At 44.2% G+C, this 26058-nt stretch overlaps 1 protein-coding gene across 1 annotated transcript in view; it reads right to left on the minus strand.

Annotated features, from left to right (window-relative positions):
• The window catches only part of LOC310880763 (uncharacterized protein), a 246111-nt gene that overhangs the window by 203626 nt on the left and 16427 nt on the right, over positions 1–26058 (minus strand). Inside the window, exons 7-8 of the mRNA XM_083797053.1 lie at positions 14756–15157; positions 14092–14183 (exon numbers count right to left, since the gene is read on the minus strand). The gene's annotated coding sequence lies outside the window, so the exon portion shown is untranslated. The remainder of the gene's footprint in view (positions 1–14091; positions 14184–14755; positions 15158–26058) is intronic.

Here is a 26058-nt window from a genome sequence, read left to right on the forward strand (position 1 = left end):
AGCGAGGTGGGGGTTGGTCTATTCTCCCACGTGCCTGGTGACGGGACAAGGGGGAATGGGCTAAAGTTGTGCCAGGGGAGGTTTAGGTTGGATATTAGGAAGAACTTCTTTACTGAAAGGGTTGTGAGGCATTAGAATGGGCTGCCCAGGGAAGTGGTTGAGTCACCATCCCTGGAGATCTTTAAGAGACGTTTAGATGTTGAGCTTAGTGATATGGTTTAGTGGAGGACTTGTCAGTATTAGGTAAGAGGTTGGACTCGGTGATCTTGGAGGTCTCTTCCAACCTAGACGATTCTGTGATTCTGTGATATCAAGACAAAGCCCAGGACAACAGCAACATGAACACAGCCTCTGTTCATAAGTCCAGTTCTCTCTCCTACTGTAGAGCAGGAACAGAGATTGTGATGTTGAGTGATCCATTCACTCAACCCCACAGCAACTGGGATTTTCAGATGGTGGTGGACCTGACCTTCTTAGTTTCTAAGTTCACCGAACATTAAAATTACTATGGCTATACTCATATGTGAAATTTCTTGACTTTATCAAAGAAGGATGAAACTTCATAGCATGAAACATATTACATGAAATTGGACCAAGTGCCAATTTGTATAAATCAATAAATCTTAGTTAAGGCAATGAACTTGTTAGGTCAACAGAAGACCTGAACAGGTGTGTAAAATAAGTTTTTCACTGCCTGACGTTCATGAATTTGGCTGAATTGTGGCATGAATTGTGGATAGTGCATGAGCATATTTTAATGTGGGCCCCCGGGTATTCACTGCTTGACAGAACATTACACCATGCCATTGCATGCAAAATGCTAGGAGAGTGAATGCAGGAAACAAGATTCAACTCATACTTGGAAAAATCCATTGCAGTATCACAGTATTTTCAGGGGAGGAAGCATAAGAAACAAGAAGGTGAACACACACAAACTATACAGGACTATACAAGATGACAGATGAAAGTTTTCCAAATTATTTTTAAAAGTACACTGTAGGTGGGAGAAGATGCGAGAGACAAGCATTTTCAATAAACAAAATTCATTATCATCAAGTAAGGGAATCAAAAAAATTGTTGAACCTTGCACATCCTTAAAGGTACTTGTTGTGCTGTTTTCAATTATGCTTAAGTTTACAAGGACAAATCAGACCTTTGAAACTAACAATTTCGTTTTCAAGGGTGTCCTTGAAAGACTGCAGCCATATACAAATAAGTTACAGGATACAAAAGAAAGCCACGTGAATAACAAAAAACTCAGGGTGAATGTCAGCAACTGAAAAACATACATGCAACGGCTGCAAAATAAATTACTATAGTCAAAGCCGCTCCTCAGACTCAAGAGCTTATATGGCAGTCTTTTAAAGGTCAACACTGAAGTCAGTCACATTGGAAAAGAAGTCCAAGAATATGAAATCCAGCGTTCAAATGATTTGTTTTCCCGGGGGTCCTTATTAGAAAGGTAATCTCTTCTCTATCACTGTTTAATAACATATCATTACTTTGTGAAGTGCTTTAAAATACCTGGAGTACAAAAGATGATATTTAAAAACAATTCATTCTATTCCATCCCAAACAATACATTAAAAAAATGGAGAGAACAGGATAAAGATATTAATTTTACTGACAATTTTCTAACACTCCACAAGAGACAGCAAACAGCCCTAACACCAAAATTACATTGTAACCACAGGCCTTTTTGTCATGTGAAAAGTACCAAGTGATGGTAATTTCTCAACTGACTTTAATTAAGCTTCTCATAGACTCGTTCACACACTCTCCTCCCTGCTTTCTTTGTTATTAAAAAAAAAGTAAAGTTCCACACCCCCCCCCAGGTGAATTTTGCCATAGTTCCAGTGTCAGAACCAAGCCTTGCAGAATAAAAAGTTTACATGAAAAGTCGAGGTTTTGATGAATGTCACACTTGAAAGCCAATTAAGTGGGCTGAAAGGAAGACACAATTTCCCATTGTCTAATTGCCTCACAGCACCTTCAAGGTAATAAATTTGTCACGTTGAATTATTAATGAGAAACGAATATTTGACTTACAGCCTTGAATAGAAAATAGTTCATTATCTGTTGGCATTGTTCCTCCCAAACAAAGAGTGGCATGACGGGCGTTAAGGAAAAGGTGTTGGAGAAAGCTTTTCCTCACGTCAGTGTCTCACGCACTGACTGTGCCTTTTGGTGTAACATCCTGAACAAAGGAGAGGGGGAACGATGGTAGCTCCTCATCCTCTTTGGCCTTTGCAGCCAAATAAAATGCCACCTGGATGCCCCAAAAACACAGGCGAGGCTTGGCAGGTTTTTTAAATTGGCTACGTCAATGTGCAAGGAGCAAGACATAAAGCAGAGGCCAGTTTTAGGATTACATGGCTCTGAGCGGCTCTCTGCCTTATCCCCTCTGCAAAGGGCTGCTCACAGATGTGGGACGAGACAGGCAGTGTCTTTCAGTGTATTTGTTTTTACTCCACAGGTGCTGAAACAAAGGTAACACACTTGGAAAGCATTCGTGTTGGCACAGGAGACCTTTGTAACAGCAACGGACTGCTGCCTCCTGTACACAATGAAAGAAGTCAAAGCAAAATGAAGCCTGGGTGCTTGGTGTTAGATCTGCAGCTATAAAGAGAATTAGGAAACAGAGCTCATGCACCCGTGCCTTAGCCTTCATGACAGCCCAGGCTTTGGCTGTGCCATGCCTGGGCCCTATAGCTGCCCTGGGGAGACAGGGAACAGCCACAGATTTGGGGTTGCATCGCTGCCCGTCAGCCAGGGTCCATCTCCTTCCCTCCCACCCAGTGTTACGATGCCACAGCCTGGCTGGGAGCACTCCTGCAAGCGTCCTGTGAGTGCTGTGGCTCACACAGCATGAGGCAGGCAGCACTGCAGGGGCATTCACTTGTGTCTTCTCCATGGGGAGAGAAACATGCAGAAAAGGGAAGCATTAAAATCACAGGCACCAAAAATGTCTTTAGAAAGACAATTAGAACAGTGCAAAACCAAGCATGTTCATGGAAATAATTATGGGTCCTGATAAAACACCCAGCAGTGGTACTGGTTCACCTCTCAGTGTCTGGACCCTGCTTACTCCAAGAGCTGCTACTCAATACAGCATGCTCTAGGCTATCGCACCCCACATTTACTGCTTTGTCTTTTGGGAAGCCACTGCTAGCTGGGAGGAGCACTCCTACGTGTAAAAGGTTCTTGGGGGAAGGAGGAGAGAGGAGACAGGCAATTGGTTTGTGTTCGGATTGTAAAGCATGACAAGAAAGCACGAGGCCTGCTGACCCATGAAGACGGAGCACCCGCACATACCCTTGCACGTTCAGCTTTGTATATTCAGCCATCATTTCAACAGACATTTTCTGGAATAGTTTTCATTTCTACACAAAACTTAACATCAGCAATTTGAACCACAGGGCTCGTGATGTCAGTAGGACTAGTTCATAACTCCAAGATATCAAACCCTCTCTTTTTGACCTCAAGATCAATACAAACAGCTTCTTTGATGCCTGACCATTCCAGAACTCAAATAATCCCCACCCCAGCCGCACTTTATACCCCAGTTCTCCTAGTGTTGTTTAAAAGCAAGATTAATGCCTGCTTAAGAGCTGTTTCCATAGCCAAGTAGTCACAGCTGATGGCTACAAATGTGCAGAGTCCAGACTGTCCCTGGACTGCTTCTCACCTACGTTGAGACCACCCTTTCCTACAGAAATCCTACAGAAATCCTAAAACCAGCTCAGAGCTCGTATCGCTCCTCCCTGAACACGGCAGCTGCCATCTGCACACGGAAGAGCGATGAAGAAACCCAGTGCTTGTGACAGGCCTTGCAGCACTGGGCACTGATATTTTGATACCTTTGTGTGGGGCCTGGCCACTGTCGTGCATACAGACCAAGCCTCCTTCCCCTTGGGCAGAAGCTGAAGTGCTGCTAAGGCTCTTTCAAGATGCAGCACTTGCCAGGGAGGTCTGCTGATCTGAAGAGGCGCTTGAAGGGCCTGTTCCAAACACTGGTGTGAGCCCTGAGGAAGGAACCTCTCGGTTGCCGCATCTCTGGCACTTCACCAGAAGGCTGCAGAGATGAGCGTGCCTCAGGGCTTCAGCAGCTTCAATTTTGCAATGAATTTGACTCAGTGCCTTTCATGTATGCATCAGTAAGGCCTGTAGTAGAAACCTTAGAAGTTAATGAATAAGACAGGGAGATTTAAAGGTTTGGGCATATAATTACTGTAGCAAAATGTGCTCTTTCCTGCACCACCATGAGATCTTCTATTAGGCATGCTGCAATACACCAAATAAATTGCCGGTCATGAAACACAGCAATAAATCCTGCCCATATTAAATTACAAAGTGATTAAAACTACTACGGTGTTTACATTTAAAATTCACTAATGACATCAGAAAAAATCTGATTATCAGTGCATCCAAAGCAGCCTCTCTTGCATTTGACTACTCCTACCATGAAGCTGTGCTTTTTCTAACAGGGCCAGACTCACAAAGATATTTATATATAAATATGCAGTAGGCACTTCCAAAGCTTTATAAAAGCTCGTTGACTTGGTAGATCCCTACTTCCATGGATGTATTTGTTAGTGAAATAATCATACATTTAAAGTCCACTCTACAAAAATCCACCAAAATTGGCATCTTCATGTAATTAAGCTTTTGTAGAGCACCAAACAGTTACTAGATAAACTGCTTACTGGCAATATGCCTTTTCATCTCTCAGTCCCATCTCCATCCAGGCTCAACCCAACAAGGCAATGCAAGGAGAGACAGAGACAGCCCCAGTGCTTGGGCTGCCCAAGGGCCTGGGCGGTGGCAGACCTTGCACTTCCCCTGCACCCTGCTAAAGGAAAATCCAGACCCTCAGCAAATAGGACATCTCAATTCCCAAAAACCTTCCAGTCCAGAATGTCACAGTTTTGAAATAACAGGCAAGACAATGAACTCACTCCAGCAAACTCTGACAAGACAATAGTGAAATACTCATTATTATCCCTTACTTACAGGGCTAGTCAAGCCTTTAGTCACCCTTGTCTTAATGTACTCTTAATACAGATGGTGAATAGCCTTCATCCTATTTCAGAGTAAAACCTACTGCTGATACACAGAAATTAAACTCCAGCTTTCATTACATCGATGGGAGATTTGATTATTTGATTGCTTTTCACATCAGTCACCTGACAGTAGCCGTGCATCCTCCTCAGAAATTGGGATGCAGCAATTAGGTCTCCTGGGTTAGACAATGATACTGCTCCATCCCATGCTTTCACTCAGTGCAGTGACACCCAGTACATCACCGAGTCACTTCTAAAGAGCAGCTGACACCTCCTGGCAACCTGTGAAAAATGTCCTAGTTTGAAACAATTTTGCCTCTGCATGATGTATGTGCTGTTTTTCCTTTCCCTTCACTCTTTGTTACTAACAACATTTGCATGAAAAATAGCATCTTCAGTCTTCAAAAAGTTCATCTGCTCCCGATGCTGCTATTTTTTTTTCTTTGCACTTGAACTCATAATCCTCTTTGTGCAGCTACAGCAGGATGCTGTGAAAATGACTGTGGCAGCAGCACAGAGAAGAACACATGGCCAGCGACGAGTCCTCAGGAGGAAGGCTGGGTGCCAGCACAGAAACCAAGCGGGCAGCTGCCAACACCTAGCAAGCATGCTGCCACACTCTGAATGTCACTCCTGAGCCTCCTTCCCTCAACCCAGCCCGTTTTGTATTCCTCGGAGACACCAGAGGGCCCAAAAAAGCAGGTTGAGAGCACCCAGCTTGGGTAACGCTGCCCCACGCCTCCCTGTGCTGCCAGGGCCACATCGACCAGCTGTTTCCTACCCTGGGATGTCTTCTTCTGGCCACACAGCATGTTTTGGTCCCCTGGGGCTGTGGTACATGAACAACACTCCAGCGTGCACCACTCTGGCACCAGGAGCAGCACACACAACTAATAAGCAGGGATGAACTATGGAAAGCACAGGCATATGCTTGCTTAACTCATCTCTCTGTGTTTCTGCTGGCCTTTAATCCCTAAACATCATGCCAAACAAAAACAAAATATTTTTTTTGTGAAATAAGATCTATGGGACTTGGTCCATTTGTACTTGGGTAAAACTAAGACACAAAACTGTTTCTAGCATAGAGCACTCAGCTTCCCAGGGAGAACGTGATTTCTGCAAGAACGCAGTCGAGGAAGTTTACCCCCGCACAGAGGTAGCGAGAACCACCTACACACGGGCAAAATTAGCCTGGAGTAATGTGAGTTGTGCACAGAGCCTGTGCTGGCCCTCAGCAGGGCCTGAGCTTCCCCCAGCGTGCCCATTCCACACAAAGAGATGAAGCTGCTTGCTACCAAAGCACCTGCCCCACAGCACCACTGCAGCCATCAAACCACTGCTCTCTGCTTTCTTTTTCCAGGATGCAATTACTCCAATTGCATTATGGCTGCAGAACAAAGTGGGGGGAGAAAAAAGTCAACAGGAGCTACCCCATGCTGCAAATCCTCAAAGGACGACTTTGGGGATCACGCTGTGCCTTTGGCTTTCCGAGGAGGAGCTCGCTGCCGAATGCCATGCTTTCCGTCCCTCCCACCTCCTCATCAGGATTACTGTAATCGTCTGATTATTTCTTTCTGTGCAGTGGACAAAAACATCAATCATTTTAACCAAATGTTTTAGGAAGGTAAGTTTAGCTTTCCGAAGGTGGCTATTTCCATGAAATATGTTATTATTCATAATGGCTTTAAACAGAATCTGTTTTCCCCAAACGCCTGAGCACAAGTTGAGAGCTCTTTCATCTTCCAGCGTTCACCCATTTTATTTTGTTTTTTATATGCATGGTGGGCTGTATTCATCCAGGCAGCTCTGTAAAATACGATGGGCCACCTACAACACCTGATTTACAGAGCAGGAGCAGGCGCCTCACACCTAGTAACATCAACAGGAACCCAGCCGCTGGAGAAAGGTGGGCCAAAATTAAAACACTGAAAAAATGGTGAGAAGAAACAGGGAAAGCCAGAGGTCCAAACATTTCTGTATGAAGTAATTATCCCTGTGAATTAACTCGCTATGGCCTGGCAATTTAGAAAACTTGCTTTGGCACAGCCAGCTTGGGCAGTGGGAGAAGAGCTATGCCCATGCCTGCCCACCAAATTTTTCCTCTCACTGGTTATTAATGCAATAAGCACAAAGGCAGAGAAGATGCTTCAAGGAAAATCAATGTTTTTAAGATAAAACTTCAATGTAATTCAAACAGCCTGAGTCAACTGCCTATAGTAAATTAAGTTTAAAATTTTAACAAACTGTCACGTAAAACTGGTAGTGTCTGACAAATTGAATTATGATAGTAATACATCACTCACAAAAGTATTATTGATAGTGACAGGAAGATATTGAATTTAAATTATTCATTTTTATTGATTAAACAGTACGTCTTCACCAAGAAAGGGGCAAAATGCCTCACAAACATTGGAGATTCATATTTTAGCTCCTGGAATAAATAGCTGTCAATCCACCCATGCTGGGCTTTTCCATATTCCTCTGCAGTGGATCAAACCAGCATTAAAACTTCTCACGCGAAGAACTATTCACTCACACCTCTGGCAGAAAACATCCCGCTGCAAAACGGGCTTTCCCTTTCCAAGGACCGTTTCAGAAGCTCTTTCTGCCAAGAAGCCCAGCACAGTGCCTACCTGCGAGCAGCTGCCTTCCTCCAGCTGCAATTTCGGGCAGGCATATGGTGCAGGTGGGGCTCCACAGCCCCAGATCAGGCACCAGTGCCATCACCCACAGCAAGGAGCACCGCTGGCTACCCCGGGCTCCTCGACCCAGTGCCAGTAAGACTCCAGCTGGAGACTGGACCTTCAAGTTGTTCGACAGAGCTGCTCTGAACTTCATCTCCTGCCAGCAGCTGGGAGACCCCAAACAAAATGAAAGGAGTAATTGCTTTCTGAGCTGGAAGACTAATCCAAGCCACGCAGAGAATACTGACCCCAAGCAGCTCTAACACATGTACATGGAGAAGAAAAATAATCAGGCAAAGGAAAGTCAGGTCGGCTTCAATAAGCAACATGCACTTCTTCGCCTCCAGCCATTACCTGCAAGGGGTTCTGGGGACTGGTATTTCATTTAAGCTCCCTTGTTTCTTGGCCAGCTTCTGTCTATTGCGGTTTGCACTACGATGGCACTGAACACCGTGCGTATAATGGGAAAAGAAATCTGCATCAGCAAGAAAGACAAAAGCAACAAAATAAATTTTAAAACTTGACCCAGCCCAAAACTGAGCAATGATCTAATGTGGGAAGGAGCCTCATACACCCAAACATTTGCCTTTTCTTATATTTTTCAGAACTCTTCAGCCATGGTAGCATTCACATGCCCACAAAATCCCAAGCTTTCCCTTATTGTAAGGGGGGGAATGTTAGGCTGACGGTTTTGATACATTTCTGCCATTAATACCTAAGCTTATCTGTGCAGTCTAAAGGGCTGCAGGGAAAGGCACCAAAATACACATCCTTCCAGGGGACCCTCATGCATAGGAAGGACTGGTGGGACGCAGTCCTTTGTTCCCTGCAGGAGCTCACACCAGAGCACAACGAATGAAATTATGCTTCACATGCATCCTACAACCTACACATAGGCTGTACATGTCATTAATATGTTTATATATGTGAACAAACATAAGAAACTTTTCTCATCATCATGCATTTTCAGGAGATTTGTAGGATAACTTGAAGTTATATTGTCTTTGTCTATGTCCCAGTGTAATACCACAATGCTGCTACGCCACACTTCAGGCTCAATAATTTTATGTGGTTATATATGATTAGTTTTCATTTTGAAACATTAGATTTGAGTCCTGATCGCTTCAGCACACATTGCTACCAACACTACTGTCATAAGGCCTTTAAAAAAAAAATTTATTATTCCAGACCAGCAACGTTCACATGCAAGCGCCAGCTAAGAAAAGGACTTATGGTTCCACTCGCTGGGGACGTGTGGCCACGACCAGCATCAGCCACGCAGCAGCCCCAGCTCATCAGTGGGTTCTGGGATGTGTGTCCCAGCATGTACAAAGCACGACTGGGCAGCCAGCATTCCCATTTGTCCATGGTTCTTCCTATGCTCCATCTTGTCTCACAGAAGAGGGTATTTACTCCTCTTCTGAACTGCCAAGCATCGTGCAACTGCTCTGTGCCAGTGAATGTTTCACTGGAGCATTAATACAGGAGCAGCACATTTTATTCTTTTCCCTGGCCTGTAGAACAAGGTGGAAGTAAATAAGATTATATTAAAGAAAAAGCTCTACAAAGTTAACGATCAAACTTGTTTAGATACTAGGCTGATGCAATATTTTTTTCAGAAAAAACTCCTCACCTGCCGGCAGTTGACATTTTTATTTCTTTTACATGAAGAAAAAGTGTCTTTCTGTACAAGAAAGTTCAGACTACTACCCAGATTATTTCTTTCTACATGAAATAAAAAGGAATTTGTTTTATATACTTGACCTTTGATAAACTACTATACAATAAATCCTTTTCATTTCCCTCTCTCTGCTGAATGCGTATTTGGGCAGTGTAAATACAGCACCTTTCAGCAGCTCTAAGAAGCTTCAACAAGAGACCATGGAAAATTAGTTTGTTCCTAGCATTACTATGCCCTTGTTTAAAAGCCCTCTGTGATCCATCAGAAAAATACATCAAATAAAAAAACTCAATGTTTAAATGATTCACAGCCACTCTGCCAAAGAGCAACGAATCCAGGCTGTTTCAATACCTCTTAACACCTTAATATCCAGTTTAAATGTTTGCTTCCTAAATGTCCTAGATTTAACACTTTTCAGCCATTCAACAGAAAGATGTTGAACCATGAAATCAAGTGGGACTTCTTAGTCCTGATTTCCTACTGCTATTTCACAATGCATCCACTTCATACCAAATATACAGTAGAGACCTATGGGAGAGGCTTTGGATCAATCCCTGAATAGACATTCAAAACACTGGAAGAAAAACGAGGACAAGATTTTTGGATTCCTATTGAAATCCAGAGGCCAAACTCCCTATTTTGCGGAGAGTCAAATGAAAGCTGGGTTCCTCTGAGCCCCAGCCTTTGCAGACTCTCAGTACCATTAGCAGGATCTCACCTCATACATGCTGAATTCAGCCATCCTGCTGCTCATGGCAGAAGAATTAGCTGTGGAAACCTCAGAACGAGCAGATGAGATGTTTCTTCTGCTAATGGTTGGGTAAGAGAGTCTATGAGTGCCAAGAGGGCTGAGCAAGACAGAGATGTTGGGAGGAAGGCAAAGAAGTTGCATTCCTCCAACAGAGGAAACTCCTCTTCATTTCCATGGTGAAGACTTTCCAGGCACTTCTGAATGCCTGGCTTTCAGCAAACAACATGAAGACCACCCTAATCATGCCAATAACCCCTTCACCTCCACCCAGCCAAGGCACCGACTCTCTTATGCTCTTACAAGAGAACAGCGACATGGGTCAGTCCTTCCTCTGCAGGATGGTTTTGCTACCTCCTGGGTAGGATTTCCTGAACCCTTACATTTCAGGGAAAAATAACGAATTTCAGAGAAGAGATTGTAGGAAAAACTGTAACAATTTTAGATCATTTCCTTAATTATTCAGCAAACCCTACTTCTCTTGTTTAGCTTTTATTGTTCTGCACATCTGTCCTGTTATCATCTAGCGATCACCAGTGCTAAAAATAAAGGCAGCTCTCCAGATCCTCAGGAAATAAGTGCTATACAGACAACCACAATTAAAACACCATAAACCTGCTGGGGGCAGCTCTCTCAGATGCAGAAATGTCCAGCTGCAAGCATCCCTACAGCCCAGCTGCATCACTGTGCCCCCAGTTGCATCACCACATGTTTCTGCAAGCACGTGAGGCAGCCCATCAGCACTGATCAGGAAAATTTCTGCGCTGCTCCTCCAAGAGCCACAGGACTCTGCTCCCAGGGCTTTACCTCTGCCACCAAGCTCCGCCACAGCTTTGCCACAGCACAACTGCTCACTGGCACAAACCCAAACCAGTCCCTGTATCTTGAGGAAAAGCACAGGGAGGCGAGGGCCCTGCCAGCATGTGCTTCTTGTGATCACTGCCACCACTTCAAAAGGGTCATCTGAAGCTGCTCTTGATTCCCCACAACACCAAAGGCCAAGGAATAGCAAGCACTGCTAAGAACACTAAATGACAGCCCATCCACTTGAGCAAATTCTTGTTGCTGATGGAGATGCTCATGAATTTAGCTGAAAATTATTTGCGAATAATGTCTATTTCTGAGGTTGTGGTGTTCACCATCATTTCTCTTAATTATTTATGACACTTGCCATATAATTTAGGGCCACCGATGACACTGAGAGGTAAACACTGAATCTTCTTTAAAGAAAATGTGCTGAGCAACAGAATTGAATGTTGCACATTTTTATTACTGCACCCAGACCTCTGAAGTAATCAACCCAGTGCACACAGGGTGGGAATAACATTCAAATGCCTACGTGTGGGATCAGCGCATCCTTAGGCGGGTTTTGCTTTCCAGTGTCCTCATCTAAACAACCAAGGGGGCTCCTGAATTTCCAAGAAGCTTCATCAGCCCACACTGATAGAGAGCCAGTCCCAGCATGGTTTGTGTGAGAGACTTAAAGGACAATAAAAGCACTTCCCCCAAAAAAAATCTCACCCCAAAGGGCATCAGTCTGGAGGTGTCAGTTCCAGCTGACCCAGAATAGGAACAAAATGCCAGCCTCCATTCATCCTTCCCCCAGGATTTGCCCACACCTCCTGTAACAATGGCTCCATTTGGCATTTTCTGACCCATTTGAGATTTCTCTGAATGTCATCGGTAGCTTCGGAGAAGAGCATCCGTGATGTGCTTTGGAAAGTTAATGAAACCTGCCCACCAGAAAGGCTGAGGGATCGTTGTCCTTCAGCTGTATCATATTTGCAGGGCTATTTCCTTTTCCAAGTCGTGTGTGGGCAGGAATAGCTTTTCTGCCTCTGGCAGGTACAGGTACATATAATCCATGGGCAAATTTTTAACAGGGGTTAGGTGCCAAAGGCAGGAACTGGAACTTAACTCTCACTGGCTTCACATCCACTGAGCTCCTGGACAGCTTCTTTTATATCCAAGTCTTCCCACAGGGAGCACTGGAAAGATGGCCAGAGAGAGGGCAAGAGCCTAAAATACATTCTCTCAAGGATCATTTGAATTCAGAGTTGGGCCCAACCATATTATCTCCCTGCTTTATCTGCAGCCTGCAAACATTTCCACAAGCAGATTTGTATGCACACAGATGCCTGGGGAATGGTTGTTCTTCAGACACATTTGAATGAAAACCAGGCAACATTATGCACAGATCAGAGCCTCTGCAGCTCATTAGCACCTATTATTGCTAAGTAGGAAACCGCAGACAGAGAGACGCACAGATGCAGCTCCTCCACCAGGACAAGGATGCTGCCGTGCCAGGGCTGTGAAACAGTCCCCACTCTGGGCACCACGCGCCCAACCATGCGTGGTGAGATGTGCCCAGTGGCTGGGGCACAGCAAAGAGGGGCATGATGGAAACACAGCCATGACATTTACCATAACAGTCAGCTGCTTCATAACTGTCATGGCATAGGGTCTTTAAAATTCATTTTCTTTTCTTTTTGTTTTTTTATTAATGCCAATCTTGATGAAGAAGTGAGTCCTGTGCTACTAGGCAGAGCAGTCAAGTGGTCTGCTATCAGGACTGCACTATCAGCAGTAATGTGGTATGAATAGTCCAAGCATCTTCATTCATCAACCCACAGCCCTAAATAAGTTTCTACAAATAATTTCATCAACTAATAAATGATTTTTAAAGTGGTTATAACTCACAAAAATGAAAAGGGCTAAATTCACGGAATCTTAAGAATGATTAGAGGATTGCATTGACCTGACAGCACTTGATGACACTCAACAAGCAAATTGGCTGCATTAAAATGTATGAAGTCACTGGCAAAGCAGACGATTTGGCAAAAAGAAAGAATACTGAGAACTTTTCCCCTTTCCATGATTAACTTGATCAAATCAAACCCATAAACGAAAGCCCTGACATGATTAAAACAGCCATGAAAATGTTAAGGGATGCTTAATTGTCATACAATTCAGCATAAGATTTAAGAGAAAAGAATCACATATGAAAGATGAGCATTAAGAGACAGGTAAAGCAGGGGATAGGATGGCCTTTTAATCAGCATATCAGGCCCCATATCAAGACAAGGACTTGGCACAGGCAGGAAGGTGACACATCAGCTTTCTGGGAAGACGAGGTTTGTAAGGACCCTCTATACCCACATTTCTATTGAAGTCAATCTTTTTGAACTACATCTGCAATATTAAGGAAAAATTATTTATCTACCTTTCCAAGGCATTGGGAAAATTATCAAAGACAAAGCACCATGCAATCTTCACGTAGAAGATGGCAATAAATGTCTCCAAAGGACAGGCATCAAGCCAAAGCAAAGCAGAGATTTTAGCATTTTTAATTTATTGACTAGCAGGGAATGATATCATGGGTGCCTGACTGCAAACAGAATAGCTGCTTCAATTCATTGGTATAACTGTCAGCACTGAATCCAAGCAAATCGAAAAATGTGACACCTTTCAGCCAAACTTAATAGGAATATAAATGGGTTGAAAGAGAACTTCAATTGGGTCTACAAGAGAAACATCTAGGTGCTCAGACAAAAATAACTTGTTGTGATAACACAATAAGTGTGATATGAACCAATAACTCACCGAAGTCGTCACTGTTTGGGAGATAATTTTAAAATATATAGCTTTGCAGTTGTTTCAAAGTAGGTAATGGATGTTTTCTAAAACACCTGACAGGCAGTAGTATTTTGTATAGGCTCAGGCAAATTTCACATTTATTTCAGACTCATTATCCTAAATAAATCATAACCTTTCATGCCGCTTAGTTATCTAACGAGCAAGAGTGTGCATATAAAATAAAAGACCATACTGGCCCTTCAACGCACCAGCAATTGTTCCCTTTCATTTTGAGGGAAAGTTTACATTTGAATTATGTGAATCCTATTACAAACATACCTGAAAGTCGAAGCAATATTTTTTTCCTTCTGCAGAAGCTCTTCGCACAAAGAAGCTGCTTTAAAGCAGGAAGGACACAGGGTGCACTTGGGCTGGAAGAAAAGTCAAGAAATCAGTCTTGTCTGGCCCATACCCTCAAAACAGAAGCAACCAGAACAGAGCCATCACTGACTCACCGTTGCCTAAATTATAAAATAAATAAATAAATAAATTTTGAATCAAATCCTTCAGCATGTAGAATCCCTACCTAACCCATTCCAAGGCTATGGCAACAACTCCAGCTCAGCTTGCCAAACAGAAACATTTAAAAGCCATGTGTCAAGATCCAAAAATCACTAACTTTACCAGTAAATAAATAAATAAATAAGAAATAGCAGATGTTTGATTTTTTTTCACCTTCTACTTTTTGAACCCTGCAAGTTTATATTTCCCAGCCTTTCTGAGATCTGATCACTTATTAAGAGGAATTAATACGTTTTCGTAATCACCTGACTCCAGATGCTGGAAGCTGGGACACAAAATCATATACTGCTTCTAGCATCGTCCCTAATAGCTGTGTTTCTTGCAGCACAGGTGGGCAGAATGACCACCTGTCAGCCCCAGACCATCCCTCCTGTTTGCCCTGTCCCACTCTGCTGTTCTTGGGGGTGGGAGAGATGAGTACCTGGTGCCCATTTTGGCTCATTTTCTTCTTATGTGGATGTTTGTCCAAGGAAGAGGGGAACTCAGAGGGCACTTCACACACTAAGGGGAAGCACTGACACGTGAAGCTGGCAGGGCTAAGAACACACGGTCCTCTCCGGGCTGCAATGCTGAACAGCAAAACCATTGCTGCGCTCCCCTCCTTCTCCTTCTTTATGAGCACAGTGATCCTGTGAGCTTTTGTCTGGTCCTGTGCTCCATCTGCTGCTCAAATGTTAGATAAGGAACAGCCGTAGCCCCTGGGCTGAAGCAAGGATGCTGCTTGGGGTGTGCTGCTGCTGCGGTTCTCGCTGGCATCACCATCCTGAACTGAAGGCAAGGTGCTTGGCAGAGATGTCCAGGTTTTCAAGATTTTGTCTCACATCTGTTTGGACAAAACAACAAAAAAAATCCAGATTCCTTATGAGAGAGAGGAACCTTTTCCATTTCGGGTGTTACTGCACAGCTACACAGGACAGGTGCCACCCCCCAATGGGAATGGGTGCCCACACAGGGCCCATCTCGACCTTTCCTCCCCCAGGACACTGCCCTAACCCCATTCCTGTCACCTCTGCAGCAGGACACCAGTGGCCACAGCACGGGCTCATGAGAAGCACAAGAGGCTGGGGAAATGTGCTGAAGCTGGAGGGAAATAATTGGGGCCAGTTCAGCAAGATAAAAATTAAAATACTTGGAAACCTGTGAGTATTTCCTTTTACTATCTGCCAGTTTTCTAGAACTTGTTACAATCTGTGGCAAATTTTGTTTTACATGGATTTTTCCTTCCAGTTTGGATGTATTTATTTTCTTCCTTGATTGAGGAAAAGAAGCAGGAGCAGAGTGGTTCAGAAGGGATTTGCTTTTTCCTTTCTAGCACTGTGTGCCCTGATTCCCAGGCCTGGGCTTCACCATGTTTTGTGTAAAACATAACTCTGTTCTTGCTGAAAAAGCCTTGGGCACGTTGCTTTGGTCTTCAGAGGAAGAAGCAGCTCTGGGCATTTACCATTTCTGTTTAAAACGAGCATACAGCACAGCTACATTTTTGTGCATGTATGCTTCTCCTGCATGGGTACTGTAAAATTCAGTCCCAGCCTCGTGCTGCACAGGCCTGACCATCTTCCACTGGGCATCTCTCAACAAAACCAGAGGCTGTTTTCAAGAGGAGCCCAAAAATGCTCCTCTAACCAGGCTAAAATAACAGGGCTCTTGTATGGAACTAGGCATAAATGGATACCAGACAAATCATTGCAATAAATAATAGGAGAAGAAAAGAGGGATTCAAGTCAAGGTGCAGGTTTATGAACTGTGGAGGTAGGAGACCCAGCAGCTGTGCAGCAACAAGCAGGTACGACAGGCTGCTCTGTTCCATTTGCAGATGAACTTAAGATGAGTGTGAGCACAAAGAGAAGAGCAAAACAGCCCAACACCAAAGCTACGGCACAAACTGGGAGGCAGAAGTTGATGCAGCAGGGCTTTGCCTCCTCCTTCCTCTGGCAGTGCTGTCGAAGGAACTAAACCGCCAGTGTGGCCATCTCCAAAGTCTCACATGATGCCTCTTTTTTGGATCACTGTCACTGCTGTTGAGCTTGAGTTACAACGCTCAGGTTCCTGTGGCCCCAGCCAGCAGCTACCCACCCTGCCTCTAATGAGTCCACATGGATAACGAGTGGGCAGCACCCAGGCCGAGCATCGCCCCCTGCCGCGGCAGCAGGGGCCAGCCCGCCAAAGCTCATTAAGGGAAAATAAGCAAGGAGTGCCTGGAAAGGATCTGTGGATCTTGTCATCATTAATGATGTCAGGCCCATTTCTGCCTTGTCTTTTCATGTTTAAGTTTTCAGAAGAACATGGGAGAGTTGCGCTTGACAGGACCTAGAGTACCTTTGATATTCTGATCAAGCCTAGCACCTACTTCTTGCTCTCTGGAGTAAACGATCTTTGCCGCTCACATGTACCTCACATATTAGCATATGTAGCTTTTTGATATCTACTTGATATGCATTATTCTGTGTAGTTGTATACAGATACACACCTACCAATTCTTCAGCCTTTCTGGTAGAGGGTTTTTGGGCGAATGGCTCAGGTCTGCTCAAGGACAGGCCAGGGCCTCCTGCCAGAGCACCAGGCCCCACGCACGGGCTGGCCACCTCACCTCCACCACTCTGCGACCACCAGAAACCCTCTTTTCTGATGTTAGCTCTCCCGACACCTTGAATGTAGCAAGATCATCTCCCCATCTTGCTTATATTACAAAACAAATTAGAGATATTGAAATGAAGTGTGTTAATCCTGTAATTACCGTAGTATTAATGAGGCAGTTTAATGCTCTTGCTAACTTTGTTCAGCGAGACTGGATTTAGAAAACACTCCTTACCCCAGCCACCCTTTTAATTCTGCTGCAATCAGATATTCCCTGTAACTGAGTTGTGACTACGTTTTTCACCACCCCATCTCCGAACTAATGTTTAAAAATTGCTGTAGGTCTACCCAGAGGCCAAACATTATATCGTAACCAATGCCTGTGTGGCTCCAGACGGCAGCTATTCAGCTATATATTAATTCAGACAAGATTGCCAGAGGAAGTAAAAAGAGATATAAAACACCTACACAAGGACTAAAATTCTCTGTATTGATTGCCCGTTAAGGGTCCTAAAATTATCAGCTGCCCGAAAGCCGCGGCTGCGTCACCAGCTGCCTCCTCTGCTGGCCCTGCAGGGCTCTGCCCCAGGAAGCCCCCACAGGGCCATCAGAGGCCCATTAAAAATGGACTTGAAAAATCATCAGGAATAAGCAGAGAAGGAAGTTGATGCTGCGAAATGCGTGCCTCCAGTGCATCGGCTGCTCTGCCAGAGCCGTCACACACGTGCTGGCTCTGCAGCAAAGAAGTAAAGCAGCGAAGAACAAGGTACCCCATAGGCACTGAGGTGCAGCCATGCTTCCCCTGCCATCACCTGGTCCAGAACCCACACCTCACCTTCCCAGCACTCCAATATAAGCAAAGTGAACCCAGTGCAGCTGTAACAGGCTATGTTTACCAGGCATCCCAATGGGGAAGTCCTGTTTGGAGACTGACCCCTATGTCCCTCAAAAGAATGACGGCACAAGAAGTAGACAAGAGCGGATCTAACAAGGCCTCTAGCAGGAAGGTCCTTCTGCCACCAGCACCTCTCCTGGAAGGGGAAACCTGCTCCCCGGGCCTGCAGCTCCAAAGCAAAGTGGACTTGCCACCAGCCATGGTAGCAGCAGCGCTGTGAGCAGTCACCCAACACCAGAGGCTGGGTTCAACCTGGGAGTAAAACAGTGAAGCTCCACCAGCCACAAAATAAAGCAATTTACCTTGAGGACCAACCCCAAAATCCAGCAGCCTTTGCATCATGTCACACAGGCAAACATCCCCAAGCATGTATGTTACAATACCCACTGCTGCACGTAAGAGGCAAAAATACGCAGTTATCTCTCACTGTAACCATATCTCAATCCTCAGTACCTACCAGATATTGTTTCTAGCACATTTGACACGCTACAGAAATAATGAACAGTAATTAGAATTAATTGTTGCGAGTTCCAGTGCAATTAACAGCAACAGTGTTTAGCATGCCGATTTTTTACAAACACAGCAATGACACACTGGATCAGCTCAAAGATTTAGCTAACCCACTACCCTGCTTTCAACAATTTCACATCCAGAGAAGGGCTACAAGGCTGGTGAGGGGCCTGGGACACAAGTCCTGTGAGGAGCGGTTGAGGGGAAGCTACCTGAAAGGAAGGTGTGGGGATCTGGGGTTCGGCCTCTTCTTACAGGTAACTAGCGATAGGACTAGAGTGAATGGCCTCAAGTTGTGCCAGGGGAGGTTCAGGTTGGAAATGAGGAGACATTTATTCTCAGAAAGAGCAGTCAGGCATTGGGACGGGTTGCCCAGGGAGGTGGTGGAGTCACCGTCCCTGAGGATGTTCAAGGAAAGGTTGGGCCTGGTGCTTAGGGACACGGAGCTTTCCCCAAGCACTCCTCCAGCCCACAACCCCTTACAGCTCAAGGATCCAGCCCTGGAGGTGCTCAAGGCCAGGCTGGACGAAGCCCTGGGAAACCTGATCTAGTGGGTGGTGTCCCTGCCCATGGCAGGGGTGGAACCAGACGAGGTTTAAGGTCCCTTCCAACCTGAGGCGGTCCACAGTTGCCTGAGGTGGAAGCCGCTTCCAGGCACACACAGGTAGCCCAGGGGCATTTCTCTGACCAGACCTCGCCTCTGAAGCCCACAGGAAGGGGGCACAAGGCTGGACTCAGCAATAAGCAGGGCAGACGGGCACTGGATTTTATTAAACCAACCACTATAGGTTAAAAAAAAAAGTAAAAGTACAGCCCTGCCAGCTCTGGCCCCCAGCAGCCACTGGCTCCCAGGGCAAACCACCCTGCAGGTGGGCCAAAGGAAACTCATTTGGAAATTTCAGGCAGGTTTGGGCTTAAGCTCCAGCAGCCCTCCCCGGGCGGCCGCAGAGCTGCCCTGGTGCCCTGCGGACAGCAGCACCTGCAAAGCAGCTGCTGCACCTGCGGGAGGTGCCCCGGTGTGAAATTCAGCATGGAATACATCGATTTACAGACATATTTCACAGCAAGGAAGCCATCGGAGGTGGAAAGCTTTCTTTCTTTTTTCTTTTTTTTTTTTGCTTGTTTGTTTTTTGAACGATTATGATAAGAACCACTCCAGAACAAGCTGCCACACGTCAAGTGGCAGACTCAGTATTACATTTTAAATAAAATAATTATTTCTCATTGTGCCTTCGAAGCCCTAAGTTTCTTGATTACAGGATAGGAGCCCTCAGCCTCAGAAAGCCTCACGTTATGAGGTGCTCTGCTGCCAAGGAGAGCAGCAGCAGCTGGGTTGTTACCATCCTCAACGTATTGCAGCACCACAATGGGATTTATTCACATATCATTGATATTTCGGGCCCAACACAGCAGAAACTGCTAGTTCTGCCTGCGCTGCACCCAACACTCATTCATACACCATCAGTAGCACGTACTGGAGGTGAGTTTGGGGCAAAAACCTGACAAAGAGGGATTTAAATGAGAGACAATATTTAAAATCTGAAAACGCACTGCAGCCCCCCTGCTCTACCCAGTGCCTCGCCACAGCAAATCACTTGGGCTCCCCACATGCCACACCGTGTCAGCTCTCACCAGCGCTGATAAGAATCCCACAGCTGTGTTTATGTGAAAGAGAAACTAATAAATGAAAAATTATGAGTGGAAATTGAATCTGCTAGACGAATGCTCAGCAATAGATTAACATATGCTGCATGTGCAAAAAAAAAAAATACTTTAACTCCAGCTTATATTAAATATTGAAATTGCTGAGTTTTCCTCGGCATTCTGTGTGTCTTGATATATTGTGAGAGTATTTCATTAGCTGCATATATCCATATCTCTCTAATAACTTCCAAACTCCTGGACTCCTGTCATTTGGACTTATATTTGAAGAGGCACTTGAGACCTATAAAAGAAAAAAGAAAAAAAAATGACAAAAGCCAATACTAAAAGCTATGTGCTTTCACTGCTTCTGTCAGTGGAAACTTTCCTTTGAGCTGTATAATTGAAAAGCAGTGCAGTTGCACAAAATATTACATGACGTGAGGAACATTTCAGTGACAGACTTACAGTCCACAAATCAAAACACAAAGCATTGTTTATCACAGATAATTGCAGGCTTTCCATCCCATTTTAATCCTTTTGTTACCTTTTAAACAAACTCCTTGCCCCAATTTTAGAGACAGGAAATAAGAAAAAACATTTGCATCTTTTCTGAAGCATATTCATTATTCAGGGTAACAGAGAATAAACTGGGTCTTCTGCAGAATTCATGATAGCTACCCCTTTTTTCAAGATAAGATACAAGCCAATGAATCATCACAATGCATTTTCTTTATTTAATTTTCAGAAAACTGTAATTAAGCTATAAGCTCCTCTGTTTATATCGCTTTGCTTTGTATTTGTTTTCCTTCTTATTTTAATATTTTCCAAATTCAAAAAAAAAAAAAGAGGCAGACCTTTTTGATACAGATCAGGATGCTAAGAGGTATTTCAGTAGCAAATTTATTCATTAGAACAGTATTGTTTTCTCTTCTTTTTTAAAAGCATATCTCCACTTTGAATCTTTTACAGAATAAAAGGGAGGACTTGGGGAGTGGGGGTGGTTAAAATATTTTTCCTCCTGCCTGGACTACTCTGAAGAGCAGTCATAGTCTGTTTAATTAAACTCTTAACAGCTGAAAAATCCACAATTCATTCATAAAAGTAATTCAGACACCAATCTTAAAGCCTGATTCAGTCACCAATGGGAGAAAAGGAAGAAAAAAAAGCTCGGGGTTCAACAGCCAGAGAGCACCTCAGGGAAATCCTTGCATTGGTGTTACTCATTTCGTAGACATCAACATTGATGACTGCTCTTATTTTCATTTGTACCATAGCTATAGGTATCCATAAAAATTACAAAAGGGTACAAATTTAGCATCTAAGTGCATTATACACAGGAAAATAAAAAAAGCTGAAGAGCAGGAAGGTTGTCTACCAATAAGCATCTCCTGCTATGAGCGTTTGCTTCTTTCTGCTTGCTGTAGTTTTCAGTCGGGATAAAAGCCCAAGGGCCTGGGTCCCTTGTGGCAGAATTCATCAGAAAACAAGATTATTTCTATCTTAGCCTGCACAAGTGCATGGTCTGGTATCAGTCTGGGGATTATGTTTACTTTACAGCCATACATAAGCTTTGTCTCCTGTGATATCTTTCCTACAGATGTCAAAGTTAATCCACAGAAATGCGATTTCTCTTAAAAATGAAAATTAATGCCTGAGACCTTTGTACTTACACCTTTACCCATACCTCAAGGATTTGCATGTTGACTGGTGCAGCACAGCCTATGGAAGTCAGTGGGACTCCTCACCCACTTGCTGTTGCTGAATCCTGGCTGACTTTACCATCTGATATCAGCTTCTTTCTCAGGGTGACCCAGCTCAAACCTTACACACATATTTAACAAAACCTCATTTTCCTTCCAATGAATGACCACTGTGCTCGTTTAGTTATTTTATGCAAACACAAGAGCTAGATAACACAGAAAAACTTGCACAAAAATCAGCTCAGTTTGCTGACGCTGCTTGTGGATTTTTTTCTTGCAATGCACCTGCTACAGCAAGATTTGCACTAGATTTTTTAGAAGAACACTTGGTTACATTAATACCGGTTAGCTACCATGCAATTACATACATAATACAGTGTAGCAGCTCTGAAGATGTAGTAAGGCCATACAGATGAGCATCCACAGCACTAAATGAAAAGTACAGGTTTCAAACAAACCTCATGCCTCCAGACACCTGCTATTTAATCTCTGAATTAATGGCAAACTATCAGAAATAAGTGCAGGCATCATCACCAGATTGTTTGTAAGTTCGTGTTCTGCCTCGCATGGTACAGGGTCTGCAGCCCCTGGCTGTGGCAGCGCTGCTGCTGTCCCCAGGACACGCAGGGAGGAAGTCCTGGAGAAATCCCGACCCAGCCTTGGTGCAGGGATGCTTGAAGGACAGCTCAAAAGAGGAATGTAGGGCTTGGGCATTGATGAAACATGACGGAGGACAGCAAAGGTCTAAAGCAGTAAATGTTAATTGTGTCTTGGTCTCCAAAGGAACTGCAGAGATGGGAGGATGAATCTCAAATCCTTGTGCTTCAAAGGCACAAAGCTTCTGCCACTGAAATGAGGAAGGGATGGCCCCAGGCTTACCTTAGTGATACCTGATCTAGCACTTCTTTTTTTTTTCCAAAAGAAAAAAAAGAAAAAAGAAAAAAAAAAAAAGCACAGAAAAGAGCAACACACCAATACAATAGGGTTTGAAGTCACGGCTTTATAGAATTCGATATTAACCAGGTTATGGCAGAGCTTGCTATTAGGCACTATTGCTTTTAGTTGCTTCTTTTGGCATATTTATTAATTCTGGGCTTCTTAAACATTTCTGTACAAAACAAAGGATGGATCTTAGACTTTTGGGCTACATTCTGCCCTAGTTCACTCTCATTTCCCACTGCACTTCCCTTAGGATAACCTCACGAGTGCTCCAGACTGAAGCTGCCTGCTCAAAATGCCAAGTGTGCTTTGGGCTGTGAACAGCAGCAATAAAGAGCAGGAGACTCCACGTACTGCTGACCACATCCCGCTGCCCCAGGGACAGACAAGCATCATCCCTCTGCACCATTCCCCAAACACGGAGCCTTTGTGTTCTCAACCAGGCATTGGTACGGCTGAAATAACACCAAGAAGCCAAGAGCAGGGTCACAAACTGATCATTCCAGCTTCTTCCTCATTTTAAATCAATCCCGAACACTTCTACCTGCTCCAGCAGCTGGAAATTGGAAGTCATGAGTGATCAGAGCAATTCCCACTGCAGCTGGATAAACCCTCCTTTCCCAGCCTGCTACAGCTGTAACAAGATAGATGTGGAGAAATAATGTTGATCAAGGTGGAATAATATTTAGAGCAGAATGTCAGGTTCAGCCACAACTAGATATGCTTGTGGAAGCAGCTGCTCCATCCATTAGAATTTCCTAATAAACTGTTATGAAGATTGACACCTTGGAAGTAATTAAGTATTAGGTATTTTTAGGTAATTACTGCAGCAATAACATAAGACGTGCTCATTTTCAGAATGAGGAATTATCTGTAGCTCCCGTTGCTGCGTCTCTTTTAATAATTCATAATAGCTTTGACACCAATGATTATTTTTGATTACACCAGCTTTTCAACTTCCCAAACAAACTACTAGGAGTAAAAGAAACAGTTTACAGGCTGGGGAAAATCCCATCAGTTCATCTTTACTAGGCTATATGGGATGTCTTGGGCCAAGGAGCGTGCAGAAGATTGGGCGAGCATGCAATGATGAAGAGCAAGACAGCAAAGCCATCCAGGGCACCCACTTGCTGCAAGGCACTTGCAGAGGGCTGTGGGCAGAGCAGCCCCAAGCCCCCTCCTTCACATGGACAGAAATCATCAGCAACCTTGCTCAGAGCCACACGATTACAATTGCACACAGAGCCAGGCTTGTGTGGCTTCCAAACAGCGTTTTATCTGGGAATCACCAAAAAAACTACAATCCAAAGTTGTACCCAAATACACTAGTTACTTTTGCTATAAATTGGCCAGTGAACAGCAACAGGCACTCCGTGGGGTAGCTGCAAGAGGATCTCAGCAGATGGATGTCTCTCACATTTGGAGAAGCTTACCTGCAGCCACCCTGCAGAGGAATGGGCACACATACCCCAAACCCACGCTGAAGAGCAGGGCGAAGGGACACAGCCCAGCACAGCAGAAGACGGGAGGGAGACACCGTGCCCAGGCACCATTCTGCCAGTCTGCAAGGCTTTGAGATCAAAAATAAAGAAAATTCTCTACTTGTCTATTCAACAAGAAGCCCGAAGTCTGAAAAATACTACTGAGCGAAAGAAATACAAGAAGGGAAAGCATCTTATTGGAAAAAAAATGGCTTCAATGGCTTTAGAACTAACTTGTAGTAAGGTTTTGGCCTTTTTATTTTTAGGTAAACCTAGAGGTTTGATTTAATTTATAATGAAGTAACTTAAATGTCAAGATAAAATGCACTCAATTTCAAATACATTTCAAAATAACTTCTTTAAAAAATGGAAAATTCACTGAAACTAACCTTTTCCCATAAACAGGCTTGGTTTTGGCAGAAAAATACCAGCATAAAACATTCTCTGTGCTGAACAGTGGGTCCCTAATGGAAAGATATTCCTAATCTGGTCTTCAAAAAGCGTATCTGCAGTGCCGACCTACCCAGGGACTGCCAGCCATCCTTCGTCAGCAGTTTGATGATGCTCAGAGTCAGGATTTACGGCACCTGCCCCACTCTGCCCTTCAGGGGCATTATGGGGAAAGCCCAGATGGGAGTATTTGTGTTTGGGAAGGGTAGATGTACTGCAACTAATTCCCACTTCGTCTTCATTCGGTGCCATCACACCAAAGACAGGAACATCTAGCCCTGCACATCCCCTGCCCAACCCCATTAACACTCGGTTACAATAGGCACCAAAGGAGAGAATAACTGTTCCTCATTTATTTTAAAATGTTTCCTGGTTTGTTTTTTAAATACACCATCTGTGCTTCCGCCGTGATGCTCAGCCTGGTGTTAATGAAACGCGGCTCTTGTTTTTTGAAGGCACGGCAGTGATTTTAGTGCACTTGTAGCTCAGAGGCTGAAGGCAGCCCCATCTCCACAGCTGCTGGGGGCTTCCTGGGCTCAGCTCTGCAAAACCCACCCACAACACCCAGCCTCGTCCACAATTAAGACATAACGAGGCCAAGGAGATGCTGGTATCCATAGATCTGAAGCAATGGTTAGATTCAAACAGCTGGAATTGAGACACTCTTACAGATGGTTCTTATGTTTGTTTTAACCGGCAGACTTGGGGATGAACATCTCTTCAAGATCCCAAGACTCTAATAAAGTTGCATTTCTCCTCACCTCTATTTTATTTGCATTGCTACATGAGATACCTTGGCATCTGCAAGACAAAGGCTCACAGAGTGGATGGAAGTGGAGGATTAGGGCACTAGTTGACTCTTTAGATAAATACACACAAACTGCAACTAAACCGTGCTTTGGAGAAGAATTTGAAGTTTTATTAAATGTCTGCTTGGTGCTCTCTGCCAGTGTGTACTCAAGACAGAAACACAAGATGTTTATCCTGCTTAAGCAAGCTGCAGAGGTAGTCGAATTCCAGACCAACTCTCTGAGGACACGCACCAAAGTTTTGCAAATGCTTCTCCATGGGAGATAACCCAGATCACGCTAACAAGGCAGAGCATTAACTTCTCATCCTCAAATGGTAATGCCCTTAAGAACAACATCATTTTAAAAATACAAACAAAGCCAATGACACTGTCTTGGCTAGCAAAAGCCCATCAGTGTTCCACAAAAATTACTCTTATTAAATAGTAATAACTTCGTCTGCTCAGAAATTACGTCTTCTGGGGGAGCCAGGGAAGGAAGGAATGGAGGCAGCAGAGGGAGGAGGGCAGAGGTTTTCGCATCTGCCTTTAAAGATATTGTTCTGCTTGGCTTAAATGACATTGTTATGTATGTAAACAGATCAAAATCTGTGCCTAACGCTTTAAGCATACTTTTTTTTCTTTATGAACAGTGCCATGAATTCCATCATTTTTTTTCTACCCATAAGGTGAAGTGGTGCCAGTTATCATGGGAGAAAGATAAATAATAATGCTTCACACCCA

This window comes from Anser anser, assembly GCF_964211835.1.
Source record: "Anser anser genome assembly, chromosome: 13".
NCBI classification, from domain to species: Eukaryota; Metazoa; Chordata; class Aves; order Anseriformes; family Anatidae; genus Anser; species Anser anser.